The 15295-nt window shown below is 30.8% G+C and overlaps 1 protein-coding gene across 6 annotated transcripts in view; it reads left to right on the top strand.

Annotated features, from left to right (window-relative positions):
* The window catches only part of fus (epithelial splicing regulatory protein fusilli), a 103035-nt gene that overhangs the window by 7551 nt on the left and 80189 nt on the right, over window positions 1–15295 (top strand). Inside the window, exon 1 of one of the 6 annotated variants that reach the window (XM_080165243.1) lies at window positions 4156–4373. The exons of 4 other annotated variants lie outside the window; for them this stretch is intronic. The gene's annotated coding sequence lies outside the window, so the exon portion shown is untranslated. Of the gene's footprint in view, window positions 1–4155; window positions 4374–15295 lie in introns of those variants that run through there. One more of the 6 variants, XM_080165242.1, reaches the window with a different exon arrangement.

The following is a 15295-nucleotide window of genomic DNA, read 5'->3' as shown; positions in this document are numbered from 1 at the left end:
ATTGATTGAGTGCTCCATTTTATGATAGCCTACTAAGGAACTGAGATGGTTTTAGGTTATTTTTTTGCCTTTTCTATCCTTTCGAATACATGGCTTCTAAATGCTAGGTTACTTAAAATCTGCATAAAATTTTGATGTTTATCTTTTGTAAAGTGCCTTTTAAAGTAGGATAATCGATATATTATTACCTGGATGTTGCACCTGATTTTCATGCACTCTGATAAAGTAATGCTCGCAGCTGGCTAACTAAAGATACGCCCCCTTTAACTTATCACCCCTCTTACTGCATGAACAATCTGACCAAAAAATGAGGTCCATATTAGCAAGATTCTGTTTAACAACAGCTGAAAATTTGTTAATTTTAAACCTATATCCTTGTTTAATAAATAAAATTTATTTGACATTGCCTTATCCCCAATTCTATGAATATTAACAGTGATCTAAAAGGATAAGGCAATGGCCGATAAATTGATTTATATCTTCAATGATGATACACTAAATTACCCCTTCCGTAGGTAACAACTAGTAGTTGAAATGTTTATATTTCTAAATATATATATCTCAACTAAATAATATATATATTCAGTAAAAGTGCCCAAAGTTATTAGCAAATGAATAAGAAAACGTTATTATAAAACTTTGGGGACTAGTGTTATAAAAAGTCCATTGTCCCCTCCCTCCCTGTAATATTCTGCACACTGCCATAAGACCAGCAGATTTCTAGTTCCACACACACACCACACACACACACACACACACAATCTTCAGTTCATTGCCCCTACATTAAACAGATAGACATTTAAAATCCATTCCAATACACACAGAAAACTTAATTTTTATCCTTCAATTAACCAAAAAAAAGTGTAAATTTAAATAAATCCAGCAAATTATTGAGATGATGTCACTTTTGACAGGTTATATTTTGATGATATGAAGATTCTCATAGGCAAATATTGGTTATCAACTTAGTTTCTTTGGTTGCTAAGTATATGAGGTCCCTGGCAATTTGACAACTGTCAAAATATTGGGTAGTTGCTTTTTTGACATGTTATGCTTTGATGTCAACCTATTGATATTGCTTTATGATAAGGTACTATCTATCTATTGCATGTTGGAATTATTTTTCAATTTTTAGAAAAAATATATATATATATATTTTTTTGATAATGTAGAAGTTTAAATACAGTATAATGTAAACATGAATAGGTAGAGTTAGGGAGAATGTCTTAGCCTCTAAACAGGTCTTAACCTTGAATAACGCTTGGTTAACATTTCCGAGTAAAATGTTTTGCTATCAAAGTGCTTTTTAAAATTTATTGTTACAGTAATCTTAAAAAATATTTTATCTTTTATCTTAATAAGTTTAGGTAGATAATATGAAAACTAGGTGTGAATGCCTTGGCCTACAAATAGGTGTAACATATTAAAATGCTTAGTTCTGAGAAAGATCTTTCAATCAAAGAATTTTGTCCTACAATATTTGAAATTATCTATTTTCAAATATATTGTTTTAATGACCTCATTTAAAGTCCTATAGCTATTAAACAAATGTTTCAGTCCATTAGCAAGTCCTTAATTTTTTTATGATTTAAACAAGTGTGAGGAAAAGAATTTGAGTTTTATTATTTTATGATTTTTACTTCTCCTTATTTTTAGAGACACAGCTACTCTATAAAACATTTTCTCGTATTCATTTCAATCCGGTGGATAAAAACCGGTTCTCATGAATACAAAAAAACTATGTCTAGCATCGTATTATATTCAGTTTTCTACGAATATAGAAATGTACAATCATAAGATTAAAACTAGTTTTTTTAGCCGGTGCCTTCGGCACCACGGGGCTAAAAAAACTAGTTTCAATCTTATAATTGTACATTCTATATCCGCGGAAAGCCGTTTATAATACGATACGAGAAATAAATATTTGTCTATCAGGGTGTTGGATTGTTCATTTAAGTGTCTTTTTTTATTGGGGTATACAAAAACCTTATTTTTCACTGAGGATCAATATTTTTTTAAAATAAATGCTTTTATCATTGTTTCTTTTGAGCTAACATAATTAGTGGCTTTGTCCCCAGAACCTAGGGGCCCTGAATTTAAAGGAGGAGAAAAAAGGCTTAAACCATTCAATTACCTTTATTGAAATAAAATAGCCTTGAATCATCCAGGAGCCATGAGAAGCTTGCTTTCATTTAAGAACTTTATATAGTCAGTAGTTAGAGAGATCTTAGACAAAACATACTGCTTTCTATAATATGACTGTCCTTGTTTAAGGCTTTAAAAATGAATTGGAGTCCTAAATATATTTAGTTGCAATCTGACACTTTAATTTTTACAATGAGAACACATTTTTAAGGCAGTTGTTGGCAAATGGGATAGTTTCATGAATGGGGCAAGTGTTAGAAGCGCAAAACAACATTCAATAACCCAGTATTTCTATACAAGATTTTTTCACTAGCAGTTACGTCCCTAGAGGTTGGTGGGCCCTCCATTATTAATTTAAATTTTAAAAAGAAAAAGTTTTTAAAATCTTTGGTGAGGAGTTATTGTTTCTAGGGGCGTTTCTCTTGGGAGGGGGTATGGTACCCTCCCGTCTCCCTAAAGAGTTTTAAATCTTCCAAGGAACTAAGATGCTTCACAGTTAAGGAGAACATTAATGTTAGAGAAGAAGGGAATGTCTTGGCCGAAAACTGACGGAACTAATTATCATGCACAGTTAGAACTTTTAGACAAATGTTCTACAATCAAAAGGGATGCTTGTTTATGCTTCACATATTTGGTGTATTACCAAACAAAAACAAAACATTCTTTTGATGTAGGTAAATAATTTTGTTATTATTATTATTGTTGATATCTATTTGACGGTTCTTTTATTTCCCGTATACCGCCCCCCCCCCCCCTCTATCTTTCAGAATTTCGCCTTCCCATTTCATTGCTCTTTTTCCCAGGCGTTTTACAGGCATTTGGGGTGTTTCTTTAATTCAACTAACAAAATATTTTAGCAACAATAGTAGCATTCAATTATAATTTTATTGCCAGTATGGCTTCGAAACCGATTAATATCCGCATAATTAGAAACGGTTCTCAGTCATACTGAAAAATCATGCATATCATTTTATTACAGACAATTTTCCACGAATCATAAATCAATACTAGTTTTAGTAAATAACTATTACAACAAAAAAATATGCCTTATATTTATTGCTAACATGGAACTCATTAATGGTCAGTTGTTCATGTAGAAGGATGGGAGGGAATGAAGTAAATGGGGTGGATGGGGTTATCATTATTTTAGCCAGCTGCGAGTATTACTTTATTAAGGTACATATAAATCTGGCGCAACTTCAAAGTAATGATATATGTATTGCTTTCAAATGTGTTACGCAAAAATAATTTGTTAGTTTATATGCTTCCCGGTGAAGTCAGGTATCATTCGTCCGTCTGTCTGTCTGTCTGTGCGGCGTTCATCTTACCTGTACTCACACACACGCACACACACACAGATCTAAGGCACAAGAATATTATGGCTTCAAACTCGGTCTATTAGACAACTTTAATGTTCTAGAAATAAAATAAAAATTAAGAAAATACCAAAGAAAATTTAGAAGGAAATATAAGTTTTCTATGATATACCATAATATATTTGCTTTTAAACTTTGGGTATTGTTATCAAATCTGGAGTAGTGTCAAAACTATTTCAACAATAATTTTTATCTACAAAAATGGTAATTTAATTTTTCATAATTGATGTTAGTTAATTAATTGTCTTATCCTTTAAGATTCCTAAGTTTTTGCAGTTAAATTCTTTTTAGGCTAAAAATATTAATTAATAGACTGATCTCTCTCACTTCCAAAATCATCAAAGCACTACTCGCTTTTTCTTCCCCCTTAAAAAGGTTTTTTCCATCCCCCACTTCCCTTTAACAGGTGGCTGTAATTTCTCCCCACTCCCATTTTACCCCCCTCCCCCCCTTGCTTGTACAGGTGCCGGGGGAGGGGGGGTGTAAACACCGCAGTATACAGAACCATACACACACACGCACACACACACAGGCAGTAACAGGCAGTCACACATACACACAGGCAGACACGCACATACACAGGCCGAAACACACACACACACACAATATAATGGAATTCTAGAATCTAGGCTCTAGTGATCACATATACTTACTACAGCTGACATCAGACCTAAAACCATTTTTCTTCAGCTTATAACATTTATTTATAATAAAAACCATTTAAACAACATATATTTAAAATTAGTTATAATAACATGTGAATATATATAAAAAAAAAGTGAAAATTAAAAATATTCTGAAAAAAATTTATGCTTTTCCACAAGTGGGCCTAAAATTGAAACCAATTTAACGGTAAGAATCGTGTGATTTCATTTGTAAAATACCACTTAGCATCTTTCGTGTTAGGAAGCATTGATGTTTTATAAACAATGTCCGTTTGTCAGTTCTTCTTAAATTTCTCATAAAGACATTATTATGAATGTTTGATCAAACTTTCTTTATTTTATATATCATGAAAGTAGTAATAGTTTTTTTTTTGTCTAAAGCTTAAGATCTCAATAACTATTGAACCAATATTGTTCTCAATTTTAGGGTTTGTTCAAAAAGGTATTGTGATGGTTTTAGGCTATTTTATTTTAATACTTTAAGTATTTGGATGGTTTTGGACTATTTCTATCCCTTTTTAATCCATTTGATTACAAAGTTGATTGATGCAAGGGGCGCATCAAAATGCGCGTATTAGATAAGATGTCATCCTTGTTAGAAATTATAATTTAGGGGTATATTATCCAAAGATAATAATTCTTACATAATATCTTGAAAGTACAGCTTTATTTAAGTAAAAATTTAAAATCATTGTACTTTTAAGAGTAATTAACTTATGTCTAGTATGATTTTAGAGAGTAAAAGGTATAGTTTTAGTCCCTTTTTTGTTGGCCCCCTGTGGGTCCAAATATTTGTATTTTATTTTCCACGGACAACTGTATTAAAATCAATAAAAAACATTATTTTAAAATCATGGCTTTAAAAAAAAACTGGAATTACCTACTCTATAAAATTGATTGTAGCCATTTGCTTTCATTTTTATTTGTCTGTCTGTTCCACCATATGGTGTAGTTTCTTCAGGGATCCGAAGGGATAAGACAATGGATGATAAACTGATAGACATTCCCAATGATGATAAACAAAATTACCTTTTTGTAGATTAATTAGTTAGTCGAAAAGTTTAAACAAAATTCATTAAAAGCACCCAAAGTTTTAAAACTAATGAACAATGAACGTGGTTATAAAAGTTTGGATACTAGTGTAAATTATAGTCCAATGTCCCCTCCCTCCATGCGTTTTTCTTCAACTCTTATTGTACGAAAAAGTTTTATAAAACAATTTGTCATTGTGTTTCAAGAGCTTTAAATTTCTTTGTTAGTGGAGCAGCTACTCTAAAATTAGGTTTGTTCTTTCCAAGGAGGAAGGGGACATTGGCCTGTTTATTGCACTAGTCCCCAAAGTTTTATAATAACTTTTCCTTATTCGTTGGTTTTACACTTGTGGGGACTTTAATTGAATTTGATTAATGTGTTTATTTAGTAATCTATTTACATAAGGGGTAATTTTGTGTATCATCATTGGGAATGTACATATATAATATATATATCGGCCATTGTCTTATTCCTTTTTTTATTCCAAGTAAGTTAATAAATATTTTGTTATAATTAACTCTATTTTATACTGTCATTTTAAGCCCAGGGATCCTAAGGGATAAGACAATGGAAGATAAAAAGGTATATATCCCAAATAATAGTCGAAAAATTACCTTATCTGTAGTTTTAAATTAATAAATGACAAGTTTGGATACTGCTGCTTTATATCAAACAATCAAAACTCATTAAAAATGTTAAAAAAATGTTCGAATTAGCCCTTTTTTTCCCTTAATTTACTTTTAGAAAGCTCTTTTCTTTGTTGCAATGCATTAAATGTCGTCTACTAAGAATAAAACCATTTGTAATGGCTTCAAAAAGAGGAAGTAATCAATTTGAAATAATTTTAGAAACTTAAAAACTTATGAGCCTTTTCAAATCATGGATCTAAAGGGGTGAGACAATGACCGATAAATTGATAATGACACACAATACTACCCCTTCTGTAGATTAAGATTAGCGGTTGAAACGTTTTAACACTCAACTTAATTAATTAATCAATCAAAATTTAGTAAAAGCCCCCAAGTTGTTAAGCCAACCAATAAGAAAACGTTATTTTAAAACTTTGGGGACTAGTGTAATAAACAATAACATCCCCTCTATCTTTGTTTTAAATAGTCTTGAATTATTTTTTTAAAAGGTCTGTATATTTATTATTTAATTTGAAATTTTGTTTCTAGTTAATCAGTTAATTGTGTACACTGTATCTAAAAAACAAGGATGACAACATCCCTTGGGCGACAAGCATAGGAAAAGAAACAGAATAGACGCATTTTTATAGTTCAGTTCCTCTTAAGCCAGGAGAATCCCCAAAAATAAATCAAAAGCCTATCTTTACTAACACCTGAGAAAATTACATTGCCAGCACTCCAAACATTGTGACAGATAGAGTTGCTTCGCTACTAGTTAAAATAGAGAACGACAGGTGCTTACATAAATTACATATATCTGTTAGATTACTATTAACTAAATATGTATGATATAGATATGAATATTTTCAAAGGATTAAAATAGTTCAATTTGTTCTATAAAACCTACTATCCCTTACTCAGTCGTTAAGTAAGTCTGTATGCTATGTTTAAATATCTCCATGAAGATGTTTGTGCTTTAAACCTTAGCTTCCCTCACTCTGTATCTACACTACATACATTTTTATGTAATGCTAGTTTTCTATACATATCTATGAGTTTAACCTAGTAAAGGAGAAGACATTAGAGTGTAAATTATATTGGTAACCAACGTTTTACAAGCACATTCTCTCATTGGTTGGCTTACAAACTTTGTCAACTTTCTTGATTGGTTGGTTTAAAGTATCAATTCCTAAACTTGAGTAATAATTAAGTAATTTCATCATTAAGGATATACTTCAATTCATCGTCCATTGTCTTATCCCCTAAGATCCTTAAGGTTACTTTTATTCTGTAGTTAAAGTTACGTTACATATGATTTTTTTAATCCTTGTTATTTTTGAAGACCATATGTGAAATAGTTTATTGATAATTGCCACCAATTAAACTTTTCTTCAAAACACCTGTAATGTAATTAAATTTTAAATCCATTTTCAAGTTGGGAATACAGGGATCTTAAGGGATAAGACAATGGAGGATAAAGAGATGTTAATCCCTGATTATGATAAACAAAATAACCTCTTTTTTAGATGAAAATTATTGGTAGAAAAATTTGAACACTGCTAGTATGTAAAGACAAATAAAGATGGAGGGAGGTGTTCATAATACTTTGAGTACCGATGTAATTTGATAATTTTTATAGTAAATAAGATAGGGCATTTGTGCTGAAGTAATAATTCTTTTTTTTTATAGCTTGTTAAAAAAAACAAACAGAAAAGAAATGTTTAAATATTTTAATTTTATTTTACATTGAATTGTTGTAAAGAAATTAAAACTGGGTTATGACCCCTCCCCTCTCAATTATTTAAAACAAATAACCCCTTATTCGGTTCAAAATAATGGGTGAAAAAATATAAACACTTTCACTTTTTACAGATCTCTCATAAATGAGCCCCAAATAAATTAGGGCCCACGAATGACAGAAGGTGAACAAGATTTGATTAACAGTCTAATATCCCCTGATTATTACATATATCCTGTTATTGTACAGTATGACGCGTTAATTTCTTTGAGCAACTGTTATAACTAGATTAGACCAGGGAGGACGGGGACATTGGGCTGTTTATTACACTAGTCCCTAAAGTTTTACAAAAACGTTTTCTTAATCATTGGCTCAATTACTTTGCCGACTTTTATTGACTTTTGATTGGTTGGTTCATTAAGTGTTCGAACGTTTCAACCACTAATTGTAATCTACAGAGAGGGATAAATTTGTGTATCAACATTAGGGATGTATATCAATTTATCGACCATGGTCTTATTCCTTTAGATTCCTGGGATTAAACGGTCTTCTAAATGGGTTTTACACCTCGATAATTTGGAGAAAATTTGAGTAAGAAATAATAACAGCATTTGCTTGATAATAATTTATTATTGTGTCAGCGAAGCTGCTCTATACTTAGTGGTCTGTTTGTACGTTATTTTCTTCTTTTTTATTGGCGAATTTGAAAACATCTAGAATAGTTATTTATAGCATCATTATACAGCTTTTAGTGGATATTAAAATGAAAAAATATCAGATTAAAACCAATTTTGTTAGGACCGAGGTTTTTAAGGTCCGGGATAACAAAACTGGTATAAATTTTATGATATTTGTTTTAATATTCTTGGAAAGCTGTCTATAATACGATGCTATATATGTGTTTTCAGTATACCTGAGGACCGGTTCTAATCCAGTGGTTATTAATCGGTTTCGATACCGTACTGGAAAACTTATTGTGGTTTACTGTTCTTTTTTCCTTGCTGCGCTTCTTATGGACATAATTATCCTTCTTATAGAAGAGTGATAATTATTTTTTTATTAAGTCTTTAATTTCTCTTTCTAAACCAAAACCATAGAGAATTTTTTTTATTTTGAAATGTTCAATCTGAACTAAATATAAAAAGTAATTTCTCCAAAAAAAGGGTAGTCCTTCCTGAAAGAAGTAATCTGCTCGCCTAAATATTAAATCTATTGCATTAATTTTTATTAAAATGGTGTACAACCCAAATGATGATACATAAATTTACCCCTTCAGTTGATTAAAATTAGTGGTTGAAACGTTTGAACACTCAACTTAATTAATCAATCAATCAAAATTGCCATAAGACCCCAAATTTGTTAAGCTGACGACTAAGGAAACGTTATTATAAAACTTTGGGAATCAGTGTAATAAACAACCCATTGTCCCCACTCTCCCTTCTTAATTCACACATTAATTCCTAATTCTAATTATAGCTGAACAAATGAACATAATAAATTGAAAAGAAGTTGTATCAACTTTTTTTTTTATAGCTAGCCGGTTCTTTTAGTAAGTAGTAGATGTAAAATTTTTCATAGAATTCAAATATGCAATCGGTTTTTTTGTAGACCTCTTATTTTTTAAGTAATTTAAGTTTTTTAAAAAAATAATTAAGTCGGTTTTAAGGTACTAAAACGCAACAAAATAAAAGAAGAAAATGGTCAGTAAGAACAAAAATAGTAAGATCTTTAATTTGACACCTTACTTTTAAAATTCTGTTGAGTAATTATTGAAAAAATCTATTTTTTTAACCTCGGTATAATAAAAACTTTAGACCTAAATATTTTCTCAAACAGACATAAAAAACATGGGTTCATATATACCATTAGAATCAGAAAAATATTACGAATCCATTGTAAGCAAAATTGAAAAAAATTAAAAAATTAAAAAATTACAGAAATGGCCAATTATTTTTTTTGTTCAGACAACACTATTGTTTTCCCTTTTTTACCCCCTCTTTACCCCCTTCCCATTTTTATACTCAATTGAAGAATTAAGACGTTGCCTGTACAACATAATATGATATTTTCATATAATTCCTTTTATTGTAGTTTATATACTATATTGTAAACTTTTTTTTTCAATTTTGCTTACAATGGATTCGTAATATTTTTCTGATTCTAATGGTATATATGAACCCATATTTTTTTATTTGTGAAATAATAAAATTAAGTTCAAAGTTTTTATTCTCGTGGGTTTAAAAAAATCGATTTTTTCAATAATTACCTGACAGAATTGAAAAAGTAAGGTGTCAAATTAAAGATCTTACTATTTTTGTTCATAATGACCATTTTCTTTCTTTTTTTTGTTGCATTTTAGTACCTTAAAATCGACTTAATTTTTTTTTTTTTAAACTTAAATTACTTAAAAAATAAGAGGTCTACAAAAAAACCGATTGCATATCTGAATTCTATGAAAAATTTTACATCTACTACTTACTAAAAGAACCGGCTAGCTATAAAAAAAATAGTTGATACACCTTCTTTTGAAATTTTCTGGTACTTAAGCAGCAGAAAACTTTCTTATTGTGCAAGGATGCAGGGATAGAAACAATTTGTCAAAAAAATTTGGTTACTTTTATTAGATTTTGGTACCCAAAGTTTTATAACCATGGCTCAAAAACTTTGGGTACTTTTATTAAATATTGATCAGTTGGTTTCAAGCCTTTCAACCAATAATTTTAATCTACAGAAGGGTAAATTTTGTTAAATCATTGAGTTGTACATCAATTTATCGTCCATTGTCTTATCTCTTAAAATCCTTGCTTATTACGTCAAGTGAATCCTTCTACAGGATAATTATTGCTTACTTTTATTGTTAGTCACGTCACAAGGAAGGGATATTTTATCTAAGAAAAAAATTGCATTGCCTCTAATTTTAAATGTATCTATTTAAAACTAAATTATAACATAGCTAAATTAATGAAATTAAATAGAAATAAAAAAGATAATGGTAAAGAATAGATTAATTTTAGTGACCTAATAAGGGATAAGACAATGGACGATTATTTGAAATACATACCCACATGATGATAAAAAATACTACCATAGAATATATTAAGTTACATTCTAAAGAAAGAAAAGTACATTGTTATAAAACTTTGGGTACCAGTGTAATTCACAGTCCAATGTCCTCTCCCTCCCTCCCTGTCAATTTTAACAATAAAGTCTTTTTATTGAACTTTCCTTATTCCACAAATCCTTTTATTACCAAATTTACAAGTTTAATATAAACTTGCCCCCACAATATATAAAATTTCACCACAATTAAACTTTCCCTTTAAATATGTTTCTGTATTGGTCAGAGGCGTGAAGGTGGGGGGGTGTTTCACCCCCCTAAGAATTTAATTTTAAAGAACGGCCTTCCCAATTGTCTCATCCTTTCAAGTCTAACAACCCAGAAGGGAGGGGACATTACACTAATCATTAATGTTTTATGCTAACGTTTTCCTATTCATTGGCTTAACAACTTTGGGGACTTTTAATGAATTGTGATTGGATGGTTCATTAAATTTAATGTCCAATCGTTTCAACCACTAATTACAATCTACAGAAGAGGTAATATACATAAATTTATCGTCTGTTATCTTATCACTTTATACGTCTGAGCACGCACCTCTCGTTCTGGTCGTATAATATTGAATAAGTATAATTAACAATTACAATTAATTGCGTACAGGGAGGGAGGGGAACAACCCATGACAAATGTCTGTGCACGCACCTCTTGTTCTGGTCATATAATATTGAGACGTTATAGAAAGTATAATTAACAAATACAATTAATTGCGTACAGGGAGGGAGGGGAACAACCCATGACAAATGTCAGTGCACGCACCTCTTGTTCTGGTCATAAATATTGAGACGTTATAGAAAGTATAATTATCAATTACAATTAATCACCCTCAGAGATGGAGGTGACATTGGAATTGGATTGATAATTATACTAGTTTCCAAAGTTTTATAATCACTACAAATCTAATTTGCTGGCTCTAAAACTTTGATGGTAACAATCTGGTTGCGTCCAAACTAATCAACCAATATTTTCATCTACAATAGGGATAATTTTCTTTTACCAACAATTTGGATGTATATAAGGGGCGTCGTAGCTCAGTGGTAACGCACTGAGTTACGGTGATGAGAGTTCGAGTTCTAGTTCCCATGTGGCAACTCGAATTTCTCAGTTGAATACATTCACGCAACTTCCCCTGGTTGTGTAAGAAGGGAATTATTGAGTAAGTTTGGATACTTAATAGTCAAGTACATAATATCAGTACTACCCTTATCCCAAGCTTCTCTGCGGAGAGCGTCATTCATTACGGTGACTTAATTTGGGACACCTGCCATACTCGGCGAGGGTGAGGTAATAATGAGTAGCTCTCATGAGATAGCGGGTCAAGTCATAATGTGCTTGAACGTGGAGCTTGATAGTCCTAGTGGCTATACAAAAGTGTCTCAGCCTACTCCATGACTACTTAGGTCCAAACCCTAAGAGACTATGGCTAATCAATCAATCAATCAATCAATGTATTTATATATTTATCGTTCATGGTGTATCCCTTACCATTCTGAGATTTTTAATTTCAAGTACACTACTAAACATTGAAACCAGCGTAATTTACAGTTCAATGTCTCCTTCCTTCCTGTTTTTAAGAACATACTTTCTAATTATACAATATCAATAAACTTAATGAGACATCCTCCTATTATATAAAGTAGTAAAGGTTTTTGTCAGAAGCTTATGTCTCAGTAACTACTGAACCGATTGTGTTCTCTATTTAAGGTTAGCTTCACCTAGGTCCTGTAATGGGTTTCAGATTTTTAAGTCTTGGGATGTTTTTCGGCTATTTTTCTAGCCACTTTCTGCCCCCTTTGAATACAGAGCCCCTTGATGCTAGCGCCGTAGATTAATTTTGAAAGTACTGTTATTTCAATTGGTGGAAATTTTTGAGGCAACATAGGTTTCCATCATTTAAAATGAACACATTTATGTAACATTTAGACTATATCAAATATTAAAGCAATATACAAAATAATCTGTTTAAATTGATTTCATGATATGTTTAAGGAAAATATTGGCATTTTCCCTCAATGTGCCTAGTTGAGCTCAGACCCCCTCTCTATTTGGAATTTATTTTTAAGTTTAGAAGGGGGGGGGGGCTTTGGGGGGGGGGGCGGTGCTCCATAGGCACAAAGAAGGAAAATCACCAAAAGATTAGATATTATAGCAGCGCCCACATGTCTATGTCTACTGTCTAGCTTTCCCTAAGCTTTGTACGTACATCAAGTATAAAGCTGAGAGGGAGGGGACATTGGGTTGTTTATTACACTAGTAGTCCCAAAAGTTTTATGATAGCGTTTTATTATTCGTTGGCTTAACAACTTTGGCGACTTTTTATTTAAAATTGAGTGCTGTTTCATTAAGTTGAGTGTCCAAGCGTATCAACCACTAATTGTTATCTACAAAAGGGATAAATTTGTGTATTATTGGGGATTTATATCAATTTATATACCATTGAACCTTTAGATCCTTTCTAGCTTTCCCTAAGCTTTGTACGTGCATCAAGTTTACAGTATTTCAGGGATCTTAAGGGATAAGACAATGGAACCCTTGATGATGATAAACAAATTTACCCCTTCTGTAGGTTTAAATTATTTCAATTGTACGTATATCAAGTATAAAGTATGTCCAGGGATATTAAGGAATAAGACAATGAACGTTGATTTGATTTACATGATTACATCCCATTCCCCAATGATTAAAAACAAAAGTAACCCTCCTATAGCTTAAGATTATTTTTAAAAGTTTGGACATTACTGAATATAGCATAATAAATATTATTTTATAATGGTTTTGAATTTAAATTTCACCAAATGCCACGAGAGAGCTTCCTTAAAAAGCTCAATTTTATAAATTTTGTCAGATTTTATACAGTCTTTTTGAACAATAATAAAAAGGTACTTAAGTGTAGATTTAATTGAAAATTTTGAACATGTTTTACCTCTAAAAAGAATGGCATTCCCATAACCATGTGCCAAGAGGGACTTTCAATTCATTATTTGCAGGGAGGGAGGGTACAATAGACAAGAAATTATGATGGTACCCAAAGTTTTATAAAACAATCTTTAATTCGTTGCCTTACAGTTTTTGTGTTGTAGAAACCTTCAGTGTTCAAACTTTTCTACCGATTATTTCATTTTACGTTGTCTTACGGTGTGTTGATTAATTTTTGTTCATTGTCTTATCCCTTAAGATCCCTGATTATTTGCATATATGCAAACTTACAATTTTTAGTAGCGTAGCCACTCTATCATTTGGAACTTTATGTACGTCCTATATACAAGTAATACCTTAATTTGAATATATTTAAACTCAACTATGAGATAATCATAAACTAAAATCAAGTTTTTAACAATAGTTATAGATACAGACAAAATTAATTTTCTTGTAATGTTGTGGCTCTGCTAAATTGACAGTATTGTCCTTGTTAATGCAAGAATTTGCATATGGAAAGTAGCAAAGTTAATCCATAATTATATCTTCGATTTTGTTTAACCGTGTGACACGTTTATTTTATATTTAAAAATTAGCACAATTTAAAACTTTTCTTTGGGCGATTTTTTCTGTTTTAATAGATTAATATACTTTATAATTTAGAATGTCCTTCTGTCTTTCAAAATGTCTTTTAGGAGACTGTTTTCGCTTTTTTTATACTTTTTAGATGTTAAGCTAGGATAGTTTTAGGCTATTTTACTGGCCCTTTTAGGCTAGAGTGCAGCCACCAGTAGAATTTATATTATTATGGTTTAATGAGCTGGAATTAAAGATAGATGTCTAAAACTTCTTGTTAAGATTCCAATGGTCAATATGTTCGTCCGTCCTTTCTTGTCATTTTAGTAAATTGTTTTATGTTTTAATGCTTCGCATTTTAAGTATGTTGTCATCCTTGTCTACTTTTTTTATTATTATTTTTTATTGTCTGTACAATTGCATAGAAATGCTTTCTTATACCTGAAAAATGTTAAAATTATTTTGATAATAAAAAATCATTTATCGTATCACAGAGGCTGCTTTCCGCGGATAGTAAAATTTAAAAAAAAGTTTAAAACCCGAATAATTATTAATTTTAAGATTTTTTATTTTTATTTGCAGAAAATTGTCTGTTATACGATGTTACATGATTGTAAAACATGGCTGATAACCGGATATTAATCGGTTTCGAAGCAATACTGGAAAAATGCTTTCATATACTTTAATAAAATTACTTGAATATAAAATAGTAAAAAGAGTTACTGTATCTAAGTAAATGACTAAGTGTATTTTTTTCTTCAAAGCAACAAGGTTGACAGCATTAGAATCTTAAAAACTTTGAGGACTTTTATTGAATTTGAATATTTTGGTTCAATAAGTTAGTGTTCAAGCGTTTCGTCCACTTAGTGTAATCATTGGGGATGTACATAAATTTATCGGCCATTGTCTTATCCATTTATATGGATGAGGACAAACTTCTAATATACGCATAGACTTGATAATAAGGAAGCTTCGCATTTTCATTATTCTAAATCGTCCTTTGAATCACTAATGAAAAATCGAGACAATTTGATAAATATATCAAGTTGAAAGTTAGTGTCAAAATAGCAAAAATTGACTTTCTGTTAATGATTATAGAGTTG

This window comes from Acartia tonsa, chromosome 6, assembly GCF_053477335.1.
Source record: "Acartia tonsa isolate MP-2025a chromosome 6, ASM5347733v1, whole genome shotgun sequence".
Lineage (NCBI taxonomy): Eukaryota > Metazoa > Arthropoda > Copepoda > Calanoida > Acartiidae > Acartia > Acartia tonsa.
Note: the sequence above shows the minus strand (reverse complement) of the source record. Positions and strands in the feature narration are given on the sequence as shown.